Raw genomic sequence first — 17566 nt, forward strand, 5'->3', positions numbered from 1 at the left:
ACAGGTGCATCTCATTCTACTGGTAAATTCTGCATGTTCGGTTCAAGTCCCCAGTTTAATTTCTCCGTGATGCTCTGAGTTCTGCCTTAGCATCATGAAGCCAAGGATAACTTCCCTCATGGTAAGCAGATGAAGACTTCCCCCCGCCCTCCATAGTAAACAGGAGCAGGAGATGTATCTTAGAATCTCCGTGAAACTCCTGCTACTCAGAATCTCTGGGTCATTCCTGAACAACAGCATGGGTGGCAAGAGCCACCGGCTTAGACTTGAGTTACTGGAACTGAGCACTTCGGTGTGTTTAAGGGAAGATTTTATAGGTCTACACAGGGGAATCGGTAACCACCCAAAAACAGAGTTGGAGTTAAATCTGCCCAAACAGCATGGTGAACGTTGAGAAGAAAGGATGCACAAATGTTGGGGATAAAACTATGGTATTCACCACAATGACCCTCTGTTCCTTCTAGGTTGAATACTGGCGGAACAAGGACCTAAGCCTCAGCCATTTTAGGTTTCTTGTTACCCCTGCCTTCTTTCAAGAGACCAGATCTGTCTCACATGCTGTATTGTTCCCCACTCTGTGTCCTGCATTCTCCCCCAGGTTTGGAAGCCAATGGGCCAAACTTGAAGACCCAGCATGGAGGGGCCAGCACCATCACCTACAGTGCTGACATCCCATATATAGGTGCTGGTTTGAATCCCAGCTGCTCCACTTCCCATCCAGCTCTCTGCTATGGCCTGGGAAAGCAGAAGAAGACGGCCCACGTCCTTGGGCCTCTGCACCCACATGGAGATCTGGAGGAAGCTCCTGGCTCCTGGCTTTGGATCAAGTCAACTCTGGCTGGTGCAGCCATCTGGGGAGTGAACCAGCAGATGGAAGACCTCTCTCTTTCTCTGCTTCTGCCTCTCTATAACTCTGACTTTCAAATAAATAAATAATTTTTTTAAAAAAGAACCAGTATGGAGAAGCTTATTTCTGCCTACTGTCCCTCACCCCCTCCCCTAGCCCACCTAAGATATAAAAAGGCCCTGTGTTGGGGCCTCCTGCTGCAGGTTCCATCAATGTGCACACTGGCAGTTGGTCACCCAAGTCTGCGGATTTATTTTCTCTGAATAATTCGGTCTGGCTGTAAATCAATATCTTGTCTCCTCTCTGTTCTGTACTCTTTTCCTGACATTTTGGTGCCCTGTGTGAGGAGGCATCAATCTGCACCTCTTTTCCTAACAAATAGTGACTATTAAATGTATGGATGTGTGAATAGGAGCATATATGCATTCCCTGGGGGAAATAGCCGGTTTCTTCAAATTACAGGAGCTTGTGACTTTACAATAGATAACTATTATGGCTTTATGACTTGATTAGTTATCTCAATATGTGCAAAAGGAAAAGCACTAACATCTCATAATTTGGCTAAAACTCAAATATTTTTAAGATACTTAGTTTATCTTCATCATGGGTGCTCTATTTTTATATAAAGGAATAATACACTGATCCTTACACCAATTCATAGGGAAGTTATTTAACCCTGCCATGACCCTTTTAAGGTACGTGTTGAATACCCCTTATCTGAAACGTTTGGGACCAGAAGTGTTTCCGGTTTTGGAGTTCTTTTGTATTTTGGAATATTTGCATAGACTTTAGCATTTGAGCATTCCTATCCAAAGTGTTACATTTGAAATGCTCCAGTGTATAAAACTTCTTGAATGTCAAGTCAGTGCTCAAGAAGTCAGATTTCAGAGCGTTTTCAGACTTTTGAGCTGATCAACCTGCACCTTTTAGTACCTCCATTCATCTTACTGATATAAAGGTATGTCTCACATGATCCCAGCAGCATGAAAGGGAACCATTCTACCTTACTTGTTCCTTCCCTAAAACATCCCACAACAGAGGAGAAATGCTCACATGGGATGAACCGATCTGCCCTGCCTGCCTGCCTTCCAGGGAACTGATAAGCCTCAAGATTTTTCTAAGCAACCCAAGGGTGTTTCTAAGCAGTATGCACACTGAACTTCTCTCTGTTCCTAGAGGAGAACCCAGCAGCTAAGTCCTCACAAGGTTCAGCCACACAGAGACAAAGCAGCAGCCACCTCACAAGAACATTGCTCTCTGCTAATCACAAATTGCCCAAGTCTGCCACTGTTCTACATGAACAATGTCCCCGCAACCCTGGGGAATTCTGACCAGGATTAATGAGGGATATAAGCAAATTGTGGGGCTATTTATCATCTTTGATTGAAACCTCATGAAACTAATGCAATCGGAAGCTAATCCAGAGGTGTTGGAAGTCTTCAGTCTTCACAGTCAAGATGAGAAATGGACCAAGTAATCATAATACTTCATTTTCCTGAATGCAGAGATAATTCATTAATTCACATTTAAAGCCCTCTCTTCCAAAATGATTTAGAGAATACATTTAAGCCTATGAAATGGTCCGGTCCTCATCAATCTCTCCTTAACAAATGTTTCAAGAAAGAATTGTAATAAATGCTCCAGGGACATATATAAGGACAATCATTCTTTTTATTTTTTATCCCTCCTTTACATTTAAAAATATTTATTTTCTATCCTCCAAATACACCTTGTGAGAAGATACCTAGTTCTGATCCGTCTCCTGTGGAAGCCTCCTTGTAGAAAGCCCACATCTTTGCATCATAACCCAAATGGGAACCTAGAGGATCAGGAAAATCATGCTCTGGCCACTCCAACATATCCTCTGAACTACTCCAAATCTTAATTTTTCCTGCTAAGTCCCACAGAGAGAATGTGTTCCATGTTTTTATAAACCCCAATTCCTTGGTTATCCACTCTTGTTTTCCCCAAGGCCACTATCTTCTTGTCAGTCACGGTATTCATCCCAAAAGTTGGTCTATTCCTTAGAACCCAAGTCCAAGGATATTAACAGGCGAATCCATCTTTGTTTAATGAATACAGTTATAGTATGTGCTGTGAATCATCTGTATGCCTCCTAGCAAACAGACCTAGCTCCTGCTTTTGTGAAGCTGATCTCAAGTGGCTACTTGAAAATAAAAAGGACTGGCCGGCGCCGTGGCTCACTAGGCTAATCCTCCGCCTAGCGGCGCCGGCACACCGGGTTCTAGTCCTGGTTGGAGCGCCGGATTCTGTCCCGGTTGCCCCTCTTCCAGGCCAGCTCTCTGCTGTGGCCAGGGAGTGCAGTGGAGGATGGCCCAGGTGCTTGGGCCCTGCACCCCATGGAAGACCAGGAGAAGTACCTGGCTCCTGCCATCGGATCAGCGCGGTGCGCCGGCCGTGGCGGCCATTGGAGGGTGAACCAAAGGAAGGAAGACCTTTCTCTCTGTCTCTCTCTCTCTCACTGTCTAACTCTGCCTGTCAAAAAAAAAAAAAAAAAAAAAAAAAAAAAAAAAAAAAGGAGGACTTATAGCTAAATAATTCGGGGAACCAATGAATTTCTTTTTAAAAAATGTTAAGTATCGAGCTTTTCTCAAAGTCTTAATTGTACTAATGTCTATTGCTGATTTTAAGGCTGAATAACCATGGAATAATTTCTTTATTCAGAGAAGTTATTTTATGGAAGTTCTTAATAAACAATGCTGTTGGCCGGCGCCGCGGCTCACTAGGCTAATCCTCCACCTGCAGCGCCGGTACTCCAGGTTCTAGTTCCGGTTGGGGCGCCAGTTCTGTCCTGGTCGCTCCTCTTCCAGTCCAGCTCTCTGCTGTGGCCAGGGAGTGCAATGGGGAATGGCCCAAGTGCTTGGGCCCTGCACCCTCATGGGAGACCTGGAGTAAGCACCTGGCTCCTGGCTTTGGATAGGCTCAGCACACTGGACATAGTAACCAGGGAGGGTGAACCAAAGGAAGGAAGACCTTTCTCTCTGTCTCTCTCTCTCTCTCACTGTCTAACTCTGCCTGTCCAAAAATAAAAAATGCTGTTTTTCTGGCTTGCAAGACACTATTCTTTTGACTTAATGCTTACTTCTCTTAACATTTATTCTGTTTCCATGAATGTACCTTCCTGTACTTGGATTTTTTAAAAAAATGATAACCAGTTTCTGGATCTACTCATGTAGAAGTATGGAATCCCCTGGCACATTTCTAGATCTACCATTGGAGATAAGTCAGAGTGAGCATGTGCCAACCTGTATATCTCGTCCCTCTCTTATTCCCACTCATATTTAACAGAGATCACTTTTCTGTTAATTTTAAACTCCTAAGAATAATTGTGTATTAATTACAGAGTTCAACCAATGGTATTAAGTAGAACAAAAGAACAACAACAAAAGTACTAAAAGGAATAAAATAGTAAGTTGTTCCTCAACAATCAAGACAAGGGCTGATCAAGTCATTGTTTCTCATAGTGTCTGGAAATACATGAAACTTTTACAACATAAATAACAACCTTTAAACAATTATAAGCAGTTTCATGATTTTCTTCTTATATTTCACTCTATAATCCTTTAAAATTCATTTTTAACTCTTTTTGCAATAATCTTAGATTCATAAAATATCACAAATATAGGAGAAAACCCCTAAATATCTTTAGTGCATTTTCTCTAACATTAGCATGTGTACACCCATGGTATAATCATCAAAGCAGAAAAATCAGTATTACTCCAATAACATTAACTAATGTAAAAAAATGTATTTGGACTCCCCAGCATTTCCACGAATGAACCTTGTCTGTTCTAGGATCCAGTCCTGGGTCCCATACTACCTTTAGGTACTGCTTCTTTTCTCTTCTGATCTGTGAGGACCCCTTAGTCTCTCATGACTCAGACACTCTCAAAGAATCTTCATCAGCTTTTTATTTATTTATTTATTTATTTGACAGGCAGAGTGGACAGTGAGAGAGAGAGACAGAGACAAAGGTCTTCCTTTGCCTTTGGTTCACCCTCCAATGGCCACCACAGCCGGCACGCTGCGGCCGGTGCACCGCGCTGATCCGATGGCAGGAGCCAGGTACTTATCCTGGTCTCCCATGGGGTGCAGGGCCCAAGCACTTCGGCCATCCTCCACTGCACTCCCTGGCCACAGCAGAGAGCTAGCCTGGAAGAGGGGCAACCGGGACAGAATCCGGCGCCCCGATCGGGACTAGAACCCGGTGTGCCGGCGCCGCAAGGTGGAGGATTAGCCTAGTGAGCCGCGGCACCAGCCATCAGCTTTTTTTTTAGCGTCCTTGAATTTGTTGCATATTTTGCCCTGCTTCAGATTGAGGTTATGCATTCTGGGCCATGAATACAACAACAACAAAGAAGGAATGTACCTTCCTCAACGCATTGAGACAAGAGTTGCATTATCTTATTATTGATGAGATCTTTGGAAAGTTGGTATCTGCCAGGTTTCTCCACTATAAAATTACTGTATATTTTCCCTGAATACTTAATAAGTATCCTGGGGAGATCTTTTAGAATACACGTCTTTTTTATTATAAGTTTTTACTTTATTTGGAAGGCAAAGAAACAGAAAACAGACAGACACAGAGAGCTTTCATATGCTAGATTACTATCCAGATGCCCACAATAATTGAGGCTGTGCCAGGCCAAAGGCAAAAGTCTGTAACTCCACCCAAATTTCCCATTTGGGTGGCAGAGCCCCAGGAATTAGAGCCAAGATCTGATGCCTCCCAGGGTGTGCAATAGCAGAAACCTGGATAGGAAAAAGAGGTTCAAGGACTTAAACAAGGCACTGTGGTATGGGATGCAGGTGTCCCACCTAGTCACTTAACTACTGAGCCAAACAGCCAGCCCCTGTGCAAGTCTCTCATGTTTCCTTTAACTTATGCTTATTAACATTAACATTTACCTGCAGGTTTTGCTTGCCAACATTATGCATCTAACCGTGGATTTCAACTTGGCCCCTCTGCACTTTCTTCTTGCCCTCATCCTTTTTCTTAATGTGTGATATAACCAGATGCTCTAGATTCATTGTGAATTTTTCCTGCTCCTTCCATGGACTGCTTTCTGAAGTACCCTGACACCTTCTATGGGGAAATGGTATTGAAAATACAATAGTGTCGTGGCTCACTTGGTTAATCCTCTGCCTGCAGTGCCGACATCCCATATGGGTGCTGAATTCTAGTCCCGATTGTTCCTCTTCCAGTCCAGCTCTCTGCGGTGGCACAGGAAGGAAGTGGAGAATGGACCAAGTGCTTGGGCCCCTGCATCCGCATGGGAGACCAGGAGGAGGCATCTGGCTCCTGGCTTTGGATAGGCGCAGCTCTGGCTGTAGAGGCCATTTGAAGGGGTGAACCAATGGAAGGAAGACCTTTCTCTCTGTCTCTCTCTCTCACTGTCTATCTGTCAAATAACAACAACAACAAAAAAAAAATAGAAAATACAATATCTGATCTTTATCACTGTAATTTTCTCTTCCTAGAGTGTCATATAAATGAAATAATATAGTTTGTAGCCATTTGATTCTGGCTTCTTTCATTTAGCAAAATTTTTCTGAGATTCATCTGTATCGCTGAATATGTTAGTAATTCTCTCTTCTGTTGTTATTAGTAATCATTGCAGGGATGTAACAGAATTTGTTCCTCTGTTCACCTACAAATGGATACTTTTTTTTTTTTTTTGACAGGCAGAGTGGATAGTGAGAGAGAGAGACAGAGAGAAAGGTCTTCCTTTTGCCGTTGGGTCACCCTCCAATGGCTGCCGCGGCCAGCGCGCTGCAGCCGGCGTGCTGCAGCCAGCACACTGCGCCGATCCGATGGCAGGAGCCAGGTACTTATCCTGGTCTCCCACGGGGTGCAGGGCCCAAGTACTTGGGCCATCCTCCACTGCACTCCCTGGCCACAGCAGTGAGCTGGCCTGGAAGAGGGGCAACCGGGACAGAATCTGGCACCCCGACCGGGACTAGAACCTGGGGTGCCAGCGCCGCAAGGTGGAATATTAGCCTAGTGAGCCGCAGCGCCGGCCGGATACTTTGTTTTGAGAGTTAAATGACTATTAATTAAACTGCTATAAGTATTTCTATTTTTTTTTTTAAGATTTAGTCATTTATTTTAAAGGTCTTCCATCTGCTGGTTCACTCCCGAAATGGCCATAAAGTCTGGAGCTGAGTTGATCCGAAGCCAGGAGACAGGAGCTTCTTCAGGGTCTCCCACCCAGGAGCAGGGGGCCAAGCACTTGTGTCATCTTCTAGCACTTCCCCAGGACATTATCACAGAGCTGAATCAAAAGTGGAGCAGCTGGGACATGAACCAGTGCCTATATGTGATGCCAGCACCAAAGTGCCAGTCCCTGCTATAAATATTTCTCTACAGGTTTTTGTTTGGGGGTGTATCTGTACTTGGCTAAATAGCTAAGAGGGGACTACTAGCATTTATAGCAAATGAATATTTACCTTAACAATCTAATGCCAAGCTTTTTCACTGTAGCTGTGCCATTCTGCATTCCCACCAGCCATTTCCACCATTTTTTCCACATCTTTGCCATCACTTGATTTGGGGAAGGAAGAGAGGGACTTGAGTGCAAAAGGGCATAAAGGGTATTTTGTGGTGATGGAAATATTCTTTATCTTGATGATAGTGCTGATGACAGAACTGTAAATAGTCACGTTTTATAGACCTGTATGCCTAAAAAGGGTGTATTTAATTGTATTAAATTGGGCAGGTCCTTTCCCACATATCAAGTATTCAGAATTGTTAACATGTAACTTTAGAAGAGATTCACTAATTTTTCATTTTGTACAGCTCTTTTTTTGCCTTCAGTCATATAATATTAAATCAAGATAATGTTTTGTAAAGTAACTAGTTAGTTGGTTCTTTCCCCACATGTTCAATGTAGTTATGTTAGTCATCTACAATTGAGTTATGCTCATTTGTTAAAATTTGTATTCTATTTGCATTCCCCAAATAGCTATGTGTGCATTTTTAAATTACATAGATTAAAGCTCTTATCTTTTACAATTTGTGGATCTCAGCAAGTGGATAGTCATGTATTTACTAACAAAATCCTAATATGGCATTACCCAAGAAACTCCCAAGGGTACCCTTTTATAGCTAGTTTCTCCCACATAATCCTGGAAACTATTGATTTAATTTCTGTCCCTGTAATTATGCCTTTTACAGAGAGTCTTATAAATGGCATCATGCAATATGAGTCTCTTGAGTTCTGGCTTCCTTCATTTGGCAAAATGCTTTTAAGACTTATTCACATTGTTGCATTAATCAAAATTCCTTTCTTTTTGTTGGTGACTAGTACTCAGCTGTATGGATATATCACACTTATTTTTTCGTTAGTTGCCAGTTGGAAGCCACCTAAGTAATTTCCAGCTTTGAGTACTTATAAATAAACCGGCTACAATCACTCATGTCAAGTTTTCATGAGCATGCCTTTTCATTTCTCCGAGTAAGTAAATACTCAAGAGTAAGATGCCTGGACTATCCAGTAAATATATATTTAACCTTATAAGAAACTTTGATACACTTCCCCATGGGAGGTGAAGCACTTTGCATTCCCATAATCAATTAAATCCAGTTTGCTCTGCAATCTTGCTAGCGTTTTGTATTGTCAGCTTCTTCTTGTTTGTTGATTGTTATGTCTTGTTTAGCCATTCAAATAATTTCATATTGGTATTTTATCATGAATTTTGCATTTCCCTAGTGATGAATCATGTAGAATATCTTTTCATGTGTTTGTTGTTCACCTATATTCGTTGGTTAGTATCTGCTTACATCTTTTTGCTGTTTGTTGACTGGGTTGTAGGTTTTCTTATTGTTGAAATTTGAGAACTCTTGAAATATTCTAAATACAAGTCCTTTTCCAGAAAAGCAATTTCCAGATACTTTCTATTAGCCCATGACTTGTCTTTTTAGTCTCTTAACAGTATCTTTCAAAGAGCAGGTGTTTAAAAATTATAATAAAGTCCAATTTACTTATTCTTTTATGTGTTTTGCTTTTGATGTAGTTAAGTCTAATTTCACAAGTATTTTCCCTTTTATTCTATGAAAGTGTATAGACTAGATTTTTTTACCTGAGTCTTTGATCATTTTGAAATAATTTTTCTGTAAGCATTTATTGTTGTATATGATGTCCAATTTTCCCAATACCATTTGTTGGAAAGACTACCTTTCTTCTAAAATTATTTGGCACTTTTGTAACAAGCTAGTTGAAGATATTTCTGAACCCTTTATCTATCCTTTTGGCAATATCACACTGTCTTGATGGCTGTAGTTTTAAAGTATATCTTGAAATAAGATGAGTGCTCCCATTATATGATTCTTTTTCAAATGTTTTAGAGCTATTCTAATCCCTGTGCCTTCCCACATACATTTTTTAATGAGCTTGGTATTATCTGTAAAATAAGTCTTTTGAGAATTTGATTGGTGTCTCACTGAATATATTTTGGGGATATAATTTTGGGGAGGCTCAAACCTTACCATTTATAAATTACAGTGAAAGCAGTTATGAGGGTACTTCAAAAAGTTCATGGAAAAATGGAATCAAATTTGAGTTTATTTTGTGCAAAAAAAAGTTTGTGCTACAAAAAAATTTTATGATACATAGAAAAGTACATCTTATAAAATTCATGTATGGATTGTAATTTTTCGAACCAAAGTAAACTCATCTTTAATTCCACTTTCCATGAGTATTTTGAAGTACCTTCTTATATTCTATTCTTCTATTTTAATTTCTTTCACCACTGTTTCCTAAATTTCAGCACACAGATTCTCCAAGTATTTTTTCATCTTATACCAAAGTGTATTATTGATACTATCTTGAATAATATTTTTAAATTTTAAATTCCAATACAGATTGTTATAACAGAGAAAACAATTGATTTTTGATATGGACTTTGTAAATTATGACCCTACTAAGCTTACTAATTATTTCTAGAACATTTTTGGGAGATGTTTTGGAGTTTTTCTATAAAGACAACAATTTTGTCTGTAAATAGATATAGTTTATTTTTCTTTTCACATCTGTGAGCATTTTATTCTTTAACTTTGTGTTTCTTTTCACTGATTGATTTACAGCACTATATTGAACAGGAACGATCATATGGATCAAGCATTAAGTTTTCATTAAGTATTATGTTAGCCATAACTTATTTATAGAAATTGTTGATTGAGTTAAGGAAGATTTCTTCCACTCCTATAATGTTGGAAAAATTAGTCACGGATGAGCATTATATTTTTCTTCAATCCTTTCTTATATATTGCAAAGATAATATGGTTTTTTTTCTTTAACCTATTAACATGAATTATGTTTACTGATTCCCAAATGTTGAATAAGCTTTGCATACTTGGAATAAAATTGATTTCATTGTGAGACTTTTTATATAATAATGGAGTTTATTAATATTTTATTGAGAATATTTGTGTCTTTGTTTATAAGGGATATTGGTTTTTACTTTTTTTAAAATCTTTTGCCAACTTTCATACTGGGGCAATGCTTGTTTCAAAAATTGAGTTGGGCAGTATCCTATCTTCTTTGTTTCCTGGAAAATGTTGCATAGAAATTTTATTATTTATTCCTTAAATAATGATAGAATTCACAAGCAAAATCTGTTTCTGAAGCTTGAAGAATTTCAAACATGAATTCAATTTATTTAACAGATACAGACATGTTCTGGCTATTTCATTTTGAGTTATATTTGACAGTAATGTTTTCAATAACACAGATAAAGAAACCACCTGTGATACCGGCAACCCATATGGGCACAGGTTTGTGTCTCAGCTGCTCCACTGCCAATCCAGCTCCTTGCTAATGACCTGGGAAAAGCAGCGGAAGATGGCCCTGATTTCTTCTTTTGAATCTACCAGTTTTTGCTTCATATATTTTGAAGCTCTGTTGATAGGTGCATATATGGTTAGGATTATTACATGTACTTGGAGAATTTCCTCCTTTTTATTATGTAATGTCCCTCCTTACTTCTGCAATTTTGTCTTGTTTTGAAGTCCAGGTTATTTATTAGTAATATAGCTATTCCAGCTTTCTTTTATTAATGTTTGCATAGCATATTTTCACCTATTCCTTTCATTTAATTCATCTAAATCTTATATTTACATTGGATTTCTTGTAACAAGTCTATAAGATTTTTCTTTTTAATTCAATCTGATCATCATTCTTTAATTTGTCTGTATTGACCATGCACACTTTTTTTTTCTTTGTCCCCCCACTCACAATACAGCCCAGGCACAATGAGGCCAGAGCTGAGGTGTACATGGGGAAGGCCTGTTCTGCCTCCTCTTTCTATACAGTCAGTGTAAAAACACAGCCTGTGGTAAGCACCAGGAGGCCCGACCACGCACACTTAATATGATTGCCAATCTCTTTGGATTAAAAACCTACCATTCTGCTATCTGTTGTCTACATGTCCCATTTATTTTTTATTTCTTTTTTTTTCTGACTTCTGCTTACTATTTTCATTATTTTATTTTATGTTTTTAATCAATTTACTACTACCCATTTAAAAATATTTTACTATGGTTGCCCTAAGGTTTACCATAAACATAATTAATCAAAATCCACTCTTAAATAATATTATATTGCTTCTTTGTAGTGTAAATATCACAATATGTTTTGTAAGGGAGAAACTGGAAATGTATTGTTATAATATTTGTGCTCCACTTAAGATTTTTATCTATTCTATATGCAATATGGTATTTTCAGCTTTTGCTTTAGAGAATCAGGTATCTTCTAGGGGGGAGAGAGAGGGAGGGAGTCAGGACTTGAAACTTGGTTTGGCATTTGTTGTTGCTATTCAACTTTCAGTATGCCACAAGGTTCAAGTTCATGTATCAGTACTTTGTGTTTAGGCATTCTTCTTTCTCCTAAGGCAGCGTCAGTGTTATCCTGGCATTGTGTCCTTTGGTCTTGGGAGTGCAGCTGTCACAAATCCTCCTTCTCCTCTCCTCACTATAGTTCTGGAAAGCATGTATTTCTGTTTGCTCCCTGGGACAAATGATTTTCCTGTTTCCATATGCTGGCTTCAGTGGGTATGCACCAGTACCTAAGACTGTTAATTTTCCTTTCCTTCTCCCAGTGCAGATTAAGACGTTCTTCCCATGGTGGACATAGGAGAGAAGAATTCCGGCTGAGTTTAATGCATGCCTCTCTTTCCCCCTCTCTTTGCACTTTAACCTTTAGCACAATATTTTCATTCTTCTTTTCAGCCCTTCCAAGAATGCCTAAATTCAGGAAGAAAAGGTGCTCAACAAGAATGAGAATGCTTCTTTCTTCCATCTGCCACCACAAACCTCATTCTCTCCCCACCAGTTCTCACTTGACTTCCACTGATTCACCTGCCAACCCAGCTGATTTTTTCCCTACTAATGTCTGGCTTTATCTGAACTGAGTAAGCAACTTCACATTATATCTTAGCCTGTAGATAGATTTGGATTACTTGGCTGTACTGTTACCTCTCCTCTTTAATGCACTTCTAAAAAAAAAAATCTCTCAGTAGATTTGCTATTTCTTCATTCATTTTCTAAGGTCAGGCAGAAGCCAGGAGCTTGTTATTAAACCCAGATCTCCCACATCATGGCAGGGAACCAAGGACTCAAGCCAGCATCTGCTGCCTCACACAGTTCACATTAACAAGAACCAGGGTCAGGAGTGGCTTAGATGGGACCTGATGCAGAATGAAGGCATCTAGAGTGACTTAACCACGGTGTCAAATGCTCCCCCTCCCTAACACCCTAGCCAATGGATTTTTTTTTTTTTTTTCAAAAGAAAGGGGAGGAATGCTAGCGAGAGCAAAGAAAGCCTTTCAGAAGAAATGCCAGATAAGATAACCTCAAACAGGGGCCAATGTTTCATCATATAGCAATGAAAGATTACGTGATACTGACTATAACAATAGAATTGAATACTTTTTACTGTATTCTAAATTTTTTTTTAACTTTTATTTAATGAATATAAATTTCCAAAGTACGGCTTATGGATTACAATGGCTTCCCCCCCATAACGTCCCTCCCACCCGCATCCCTCCCCTTTCCCACTCCCTAAAAATCATGAACTTGGCTCTTTATCTTGACACAAGATTGGGTGTGATATTCTTTCCAGCTCTCAAATTCCCAAGCAAAAACTGGAAAGTAATCTCACAGTTTAAGTTAATGCCTATAAGCTAAAGATTTCTAACTAAGTGTCCCCAAATCACTCCTTTTCAGAGCTAACAAACATTCTGCGCTCATGTGTCACAGGGATGAGTATATTGGCTTCCCAATTGCTCCTCCTTCATTTTTTTCTTTGTTGGTAAATGAAACCAAAATTTTCTTCAATCATGCTAGACTACTGAGCAACTGTCAACTAGACATACTACTTACTGTTTAACATAGTTTCAAGGTCCTGTTCAAGATGACTGAAGTGATGGATGTGTTAGATTGCTGTAGTAATTTAACAGCATGTATCAAAACATCATGATAAACGCATTAAGCATATACAATAAAAAGATTGTTAAAGATATAAATAGGAATAAGGTATGAGGATTAATATAACTGCCATCATTTGTAGATAGCATGATCAAGTATATAGAATCAGCAGAAAACCCATTATTGGATCTAATGAAAATTGTGATATTAATAGAAATAAGACCAACTTATTAAAATCAATGATCTTTCAACAAATAATTTATAGCCATCATTTGTAGTGGAACATTGCTGCCATATGGTATCTTAATGGACATTTAACCTTATGCAAGCTACTTAATACATCTGACAGTCCTCTTTACAAAAGCACGCCATAGGTCTACTGTGAAGATGAACTGGAATGAAATCAGCTTCTGCAACATATTAACCCATCCTTTAAATCAGGGATAAGCCCTCCACCTTTTCTTCCCTAATTATTATAAAAGACTATATTTTCCTTTCACAGGTTGTTAGGCTTACTCAAAGAAAGTTAAAAATTCCTTTTCCATAATAATTATCCATTATTTAAGTTGTATTGTCACATTGTCTAAATGTTGCTTTGCGTATCTTGTATTAATAATTCCCCTTTACAGAAAGATACTAATTTTTTTTCTGCAGCTTATTTCCACTACCAATTTTCCAATGTTGAGCCTTATGCTTCAGATATTGAGATATTTTTCAAAGATATGAAAAGAGCTCATATTGGTCTCCCTTATTTTTCAGCTCCGCATTCTTTTGGCACAACTGTTCCAGGTACTCATGCTGCAGCCAACACAACAAAAATGAATATACATCAAGCCAGCAATTTACAGTGCTGCAAAGGGAACTCTAATTTAGAGTGAGGTAAATTCAAAACTTTGTGATCCATTTGTCTAGAAAAAGACCCCAGTGTTTCCTATACCATATAGTTAATGTCTTTCTCAGTTTTTTGAAAATTGAGTAAGACACAAGTATTATACATGAATGTTTTATTCTTTCTTTAAAAGTTCAGTTAGTATAGCAATTTACATAATGTATCACTTAAAATAAAAGCTATAATTGAACAGGTAGAAGAACAGGGAGTATTTTTTCTGCTGTGCTCAACAAATGGAAGCATTTTATACATGGTATCACTTGGATATATATCAAGGAGGAATTTTTGAATTTCATAAGCCATCAACTCCTCTACCTTACTCCTTCACCTCCCTTTCTAGCTAGTAAATATGATAGACAATTCCTTATTTGTAAAAACATATTATTACACTATGACACTTTCTTCCCGCTTCTCAAATATATGGCTCCACAACCCAGCAGGGTTTACAAAGTGGCAGTGTATAGCTTAGTAACTGATTTTTCAGAAATTATGTACAGTCTGATGTGGAAAGAATAGAGACAGACACATTAAAAGTTAGAATATAGGAGCTCTTATGGAAAGAGTAATTGTCTTGGGTATGTCTTACTTAATTCTAAAGTGAACAGGAGGTTTCATTGATGAAAAATTACTAAAATGTGAACATGCAAACATAGGTGTTTTTGCCAAAAATTTCCTATTTTTATAATGGTAAACTTACAACCCTTTTAACTGTATTACATATTATGGAGGAGTTGACTGTATTAATCCCATCCAAGTCAGAAATGAGAAACTCAGCATGCATGAATATTACAAAATTTATCATTTTCATTTTAGTAAGTCAACACCATTTAGCAAGAAAGATGTGCTAAAGAGATTTTTAAAACTTCATGGATTCCTCACTATTTAGACCCATTCTCATATCTCCACTGTCAATGTTCTTCTGCACCACCATTAACAAATATTTATTGAGCATCCACTAATGCAGTTTTCTATTTTTTCTTTTAGAAAGAAAAATAGGTCTAAAAATACAGCCTTAGATGCCAAGTTTCTAATAATATAACTAGATAGATGAGATAAGCATAAAATATACTTAAAATATAATGTTAGTGTTGGCTAGACTTATGGAGACCACCTAATAAAACAAACTTTTTAATGAAAGTGGCTAAAGTCTGGAGATGGCAATACTTATAAATGGCCACAGAGCCAGTGAATGGCATAGCCGATGATGGAGACACTTTTCTCATTGTTCATATTTCAATCTTCCTTCCCAAATAAATGACACCAAAGTTTCTAGGTAGAGTTCAAAGACATGGGGGATTGCCATATGCAAACCACCATGAAGATCATTTTCACAAAATGAAATATTTTCATTGACTTGCCATTCATACATGACAAATGTGTTATGTAATCTGATTACTCAGAAAAGGCAATAGGTCTTTGCTAACTCAAAGTGTCCTCACAGAACTAGTAGTATCAGCTTCAGATCACTTGGGCTTTTTTAAAGAAACACAGAACTCAGGGCTCCACCGGAGACTTCACATCTGCATTTTAACAAGGACAAAGGTGGAAGACTTTTATCCATAATTGTGTTTGAGAAGCAACACAATGGGGTGATTTTAGTAGGGAGGAAAAATGAGCCACACAAGCAGTTGCAGTAGGGTAGTCCCTCCTTAGCTGTGGAGGGTATGTTCCAAAACTACCAGTGGATGCCCGAAACTGTGGGTAGTACCAAACCCCATTCTATGTTTTGTTTTTCCTTAGCAAAAACATCTGTGATAAATTTTAATAGCTTAATTTATATATCAAAGCCTTACTATGATTAACAACAGTAACATATAATAAAATGTAACAATTATAGAAGTTTTGTGAATGTGGTCACTTTCTATCTCCAAATAGATTATCGTACTTTCAGTCACTGTTAGGAAGGGCTTTAGCTTTCTCCCTAGCATACCTGAATTACCTGAATTACTCGTGTCTGTGGGGCTATTATTCAGTAAAATAAGGGTCACTTGAATACAAGCACTGTGATACTGAAGCAAAGTGACAGCGGAGATAGTTACTTAATGACTAATGAGAAGGTAGCATATATACAGCAGATACGCTGGACAAAAGGATGATTCACACCTAGGGCAGGACAGCGTGGGACAGCACGAGATTTCATCATTCACAAGTGTTTTGGACCATGGTTGACCATAGGTAACCAAGACCATGAAAGGCAAAATTATGGATAAAGGAGGATGACTTTATTTACTATATCAGAAAATAAACATTTTCTACCTTAGAAGGGCTGCTTGTGTTCTGTAAGCAAAATTTGAAATCAAATGAAATGTGCTTCCTCCTCTGCCCAACTGAAACCCAAGTTCTGCCATGAATCCTTCTCAAACCACATAAACCAAAATAATTTCTTCCAACACACACACTGAGCTTAGGTAACACTCATGATGTACCTTTGTCATCAACCGGCTTGTGCTGCTAGAAATAAGAGGTAACTACAAACAGTATCCTTCTGCTTCAGTTTCAAGTGGGGCACCAAAATGTAAGAACTTTCAAAATAGGTACCAAGGATACCTATAGTCTAAAGTGACCTTTTAGATTTAGTAAAAGAAATGATAAAAAGGTCTGCACTTGATCAACAATAATTTATTATACACTTGAGAGGAAGTTCCCAATATAGAGGGTTGATAGAATTCTCTGGCATTCCCAACTTTTGGGGGGAGAGGGATCAGAGAAAGGAAAGGTGTTGATTCCCTCTTTACACAAGACAAGTAAGGGGTATCTATCACAGATCCATTCAGAGACCTTACAATGAGCACTTTGGAGAACAGGTGGCTTGCAAGCATAAGCAGTAATATCTGTACTATCTGAGAAAATTTTAAATCAAGAAGATGATACTAGAACTATCCCTCAGGAAACCCAATGTCAACAGAGGGGTTACATTCGAGGAAGCTGCATCAGTACTGCTGATGGGGGGGGGGGGATGTGTGGGTGCTTCCCCTGAACCAGAAATGGACCACATGGGAGGAGACAGTGGAGAGCCATTTTTCAAGGAACCCCTCATAGTGAGACAAAATGAATAGCAGTGTGTTGGCATCAGGAAACACAGACATAAGGGATAGTATCATGGTTGTAGAACAGGCCCCAGACATTTGTCAATAAACTGTGTGAGGTTCTCCAAACAAATTCATCGCAAGTTCCCCATAAGAAAGTGTCAGCTTTGTGTATTTAGCAGATGTAAAGAGACTCATTGTCAGATTAAAATTGTACCTCTTTGACACTGTGCCTTCACCCCAATTCCTTCTCCCCAGATCCCAAACTCGGGAAACTGAGAAGTCACGACTACTGAGTACTGAGGTGCAAGGAACACGGTGGGAAGGAGACCAGCAGAAAGGTCCCCGCCGTCCCCCAG

At 38.8% G+C, this 17566-nt stretch overlaps 1 protein-coding gene and 1 non-coding gene across 2 annotated transcripts in view; both read right to left on the minus strand.

Annotated features, from left to right (window-relative positions):
• The window catches only part of DPP6 (dipeptidyl peptidase like 6), a 1254484-nt gene that overhangs the window by 1208819 nt on the left and 28099 nt on the right, over window positions 1–17566 (minus strand). The window lies entirely within an intron of this gene.
• Window positions 11086–11220, minus strand: LOC127493857 (small nucleolar RNA SNORA51). Its single transcript, XR_007924395.3, has one exon. It is a non-coding gene; the product is annotated as a small nucleolar RNA SNORA51 (small nucleolar RNA).

Source organism: Oryctolagus cuniculus, chromosome 7 (genome assembly GCF_051225735.1).
Source record: "Oryctolagus cuniculus isolate XC-2025 breed Fujian yellow rabbit chromosome 7, ASM5122573v1, whole genome shotgun sequence".
In the NCBI taxonomy this organism is placed as follows: domain Eukaryota; kingdom Metazoa; phylum Chordata; class Mammalia; order Lagomorpha; family Leporidae; genus Oryctolagus; species Oryctolagus cuniculus.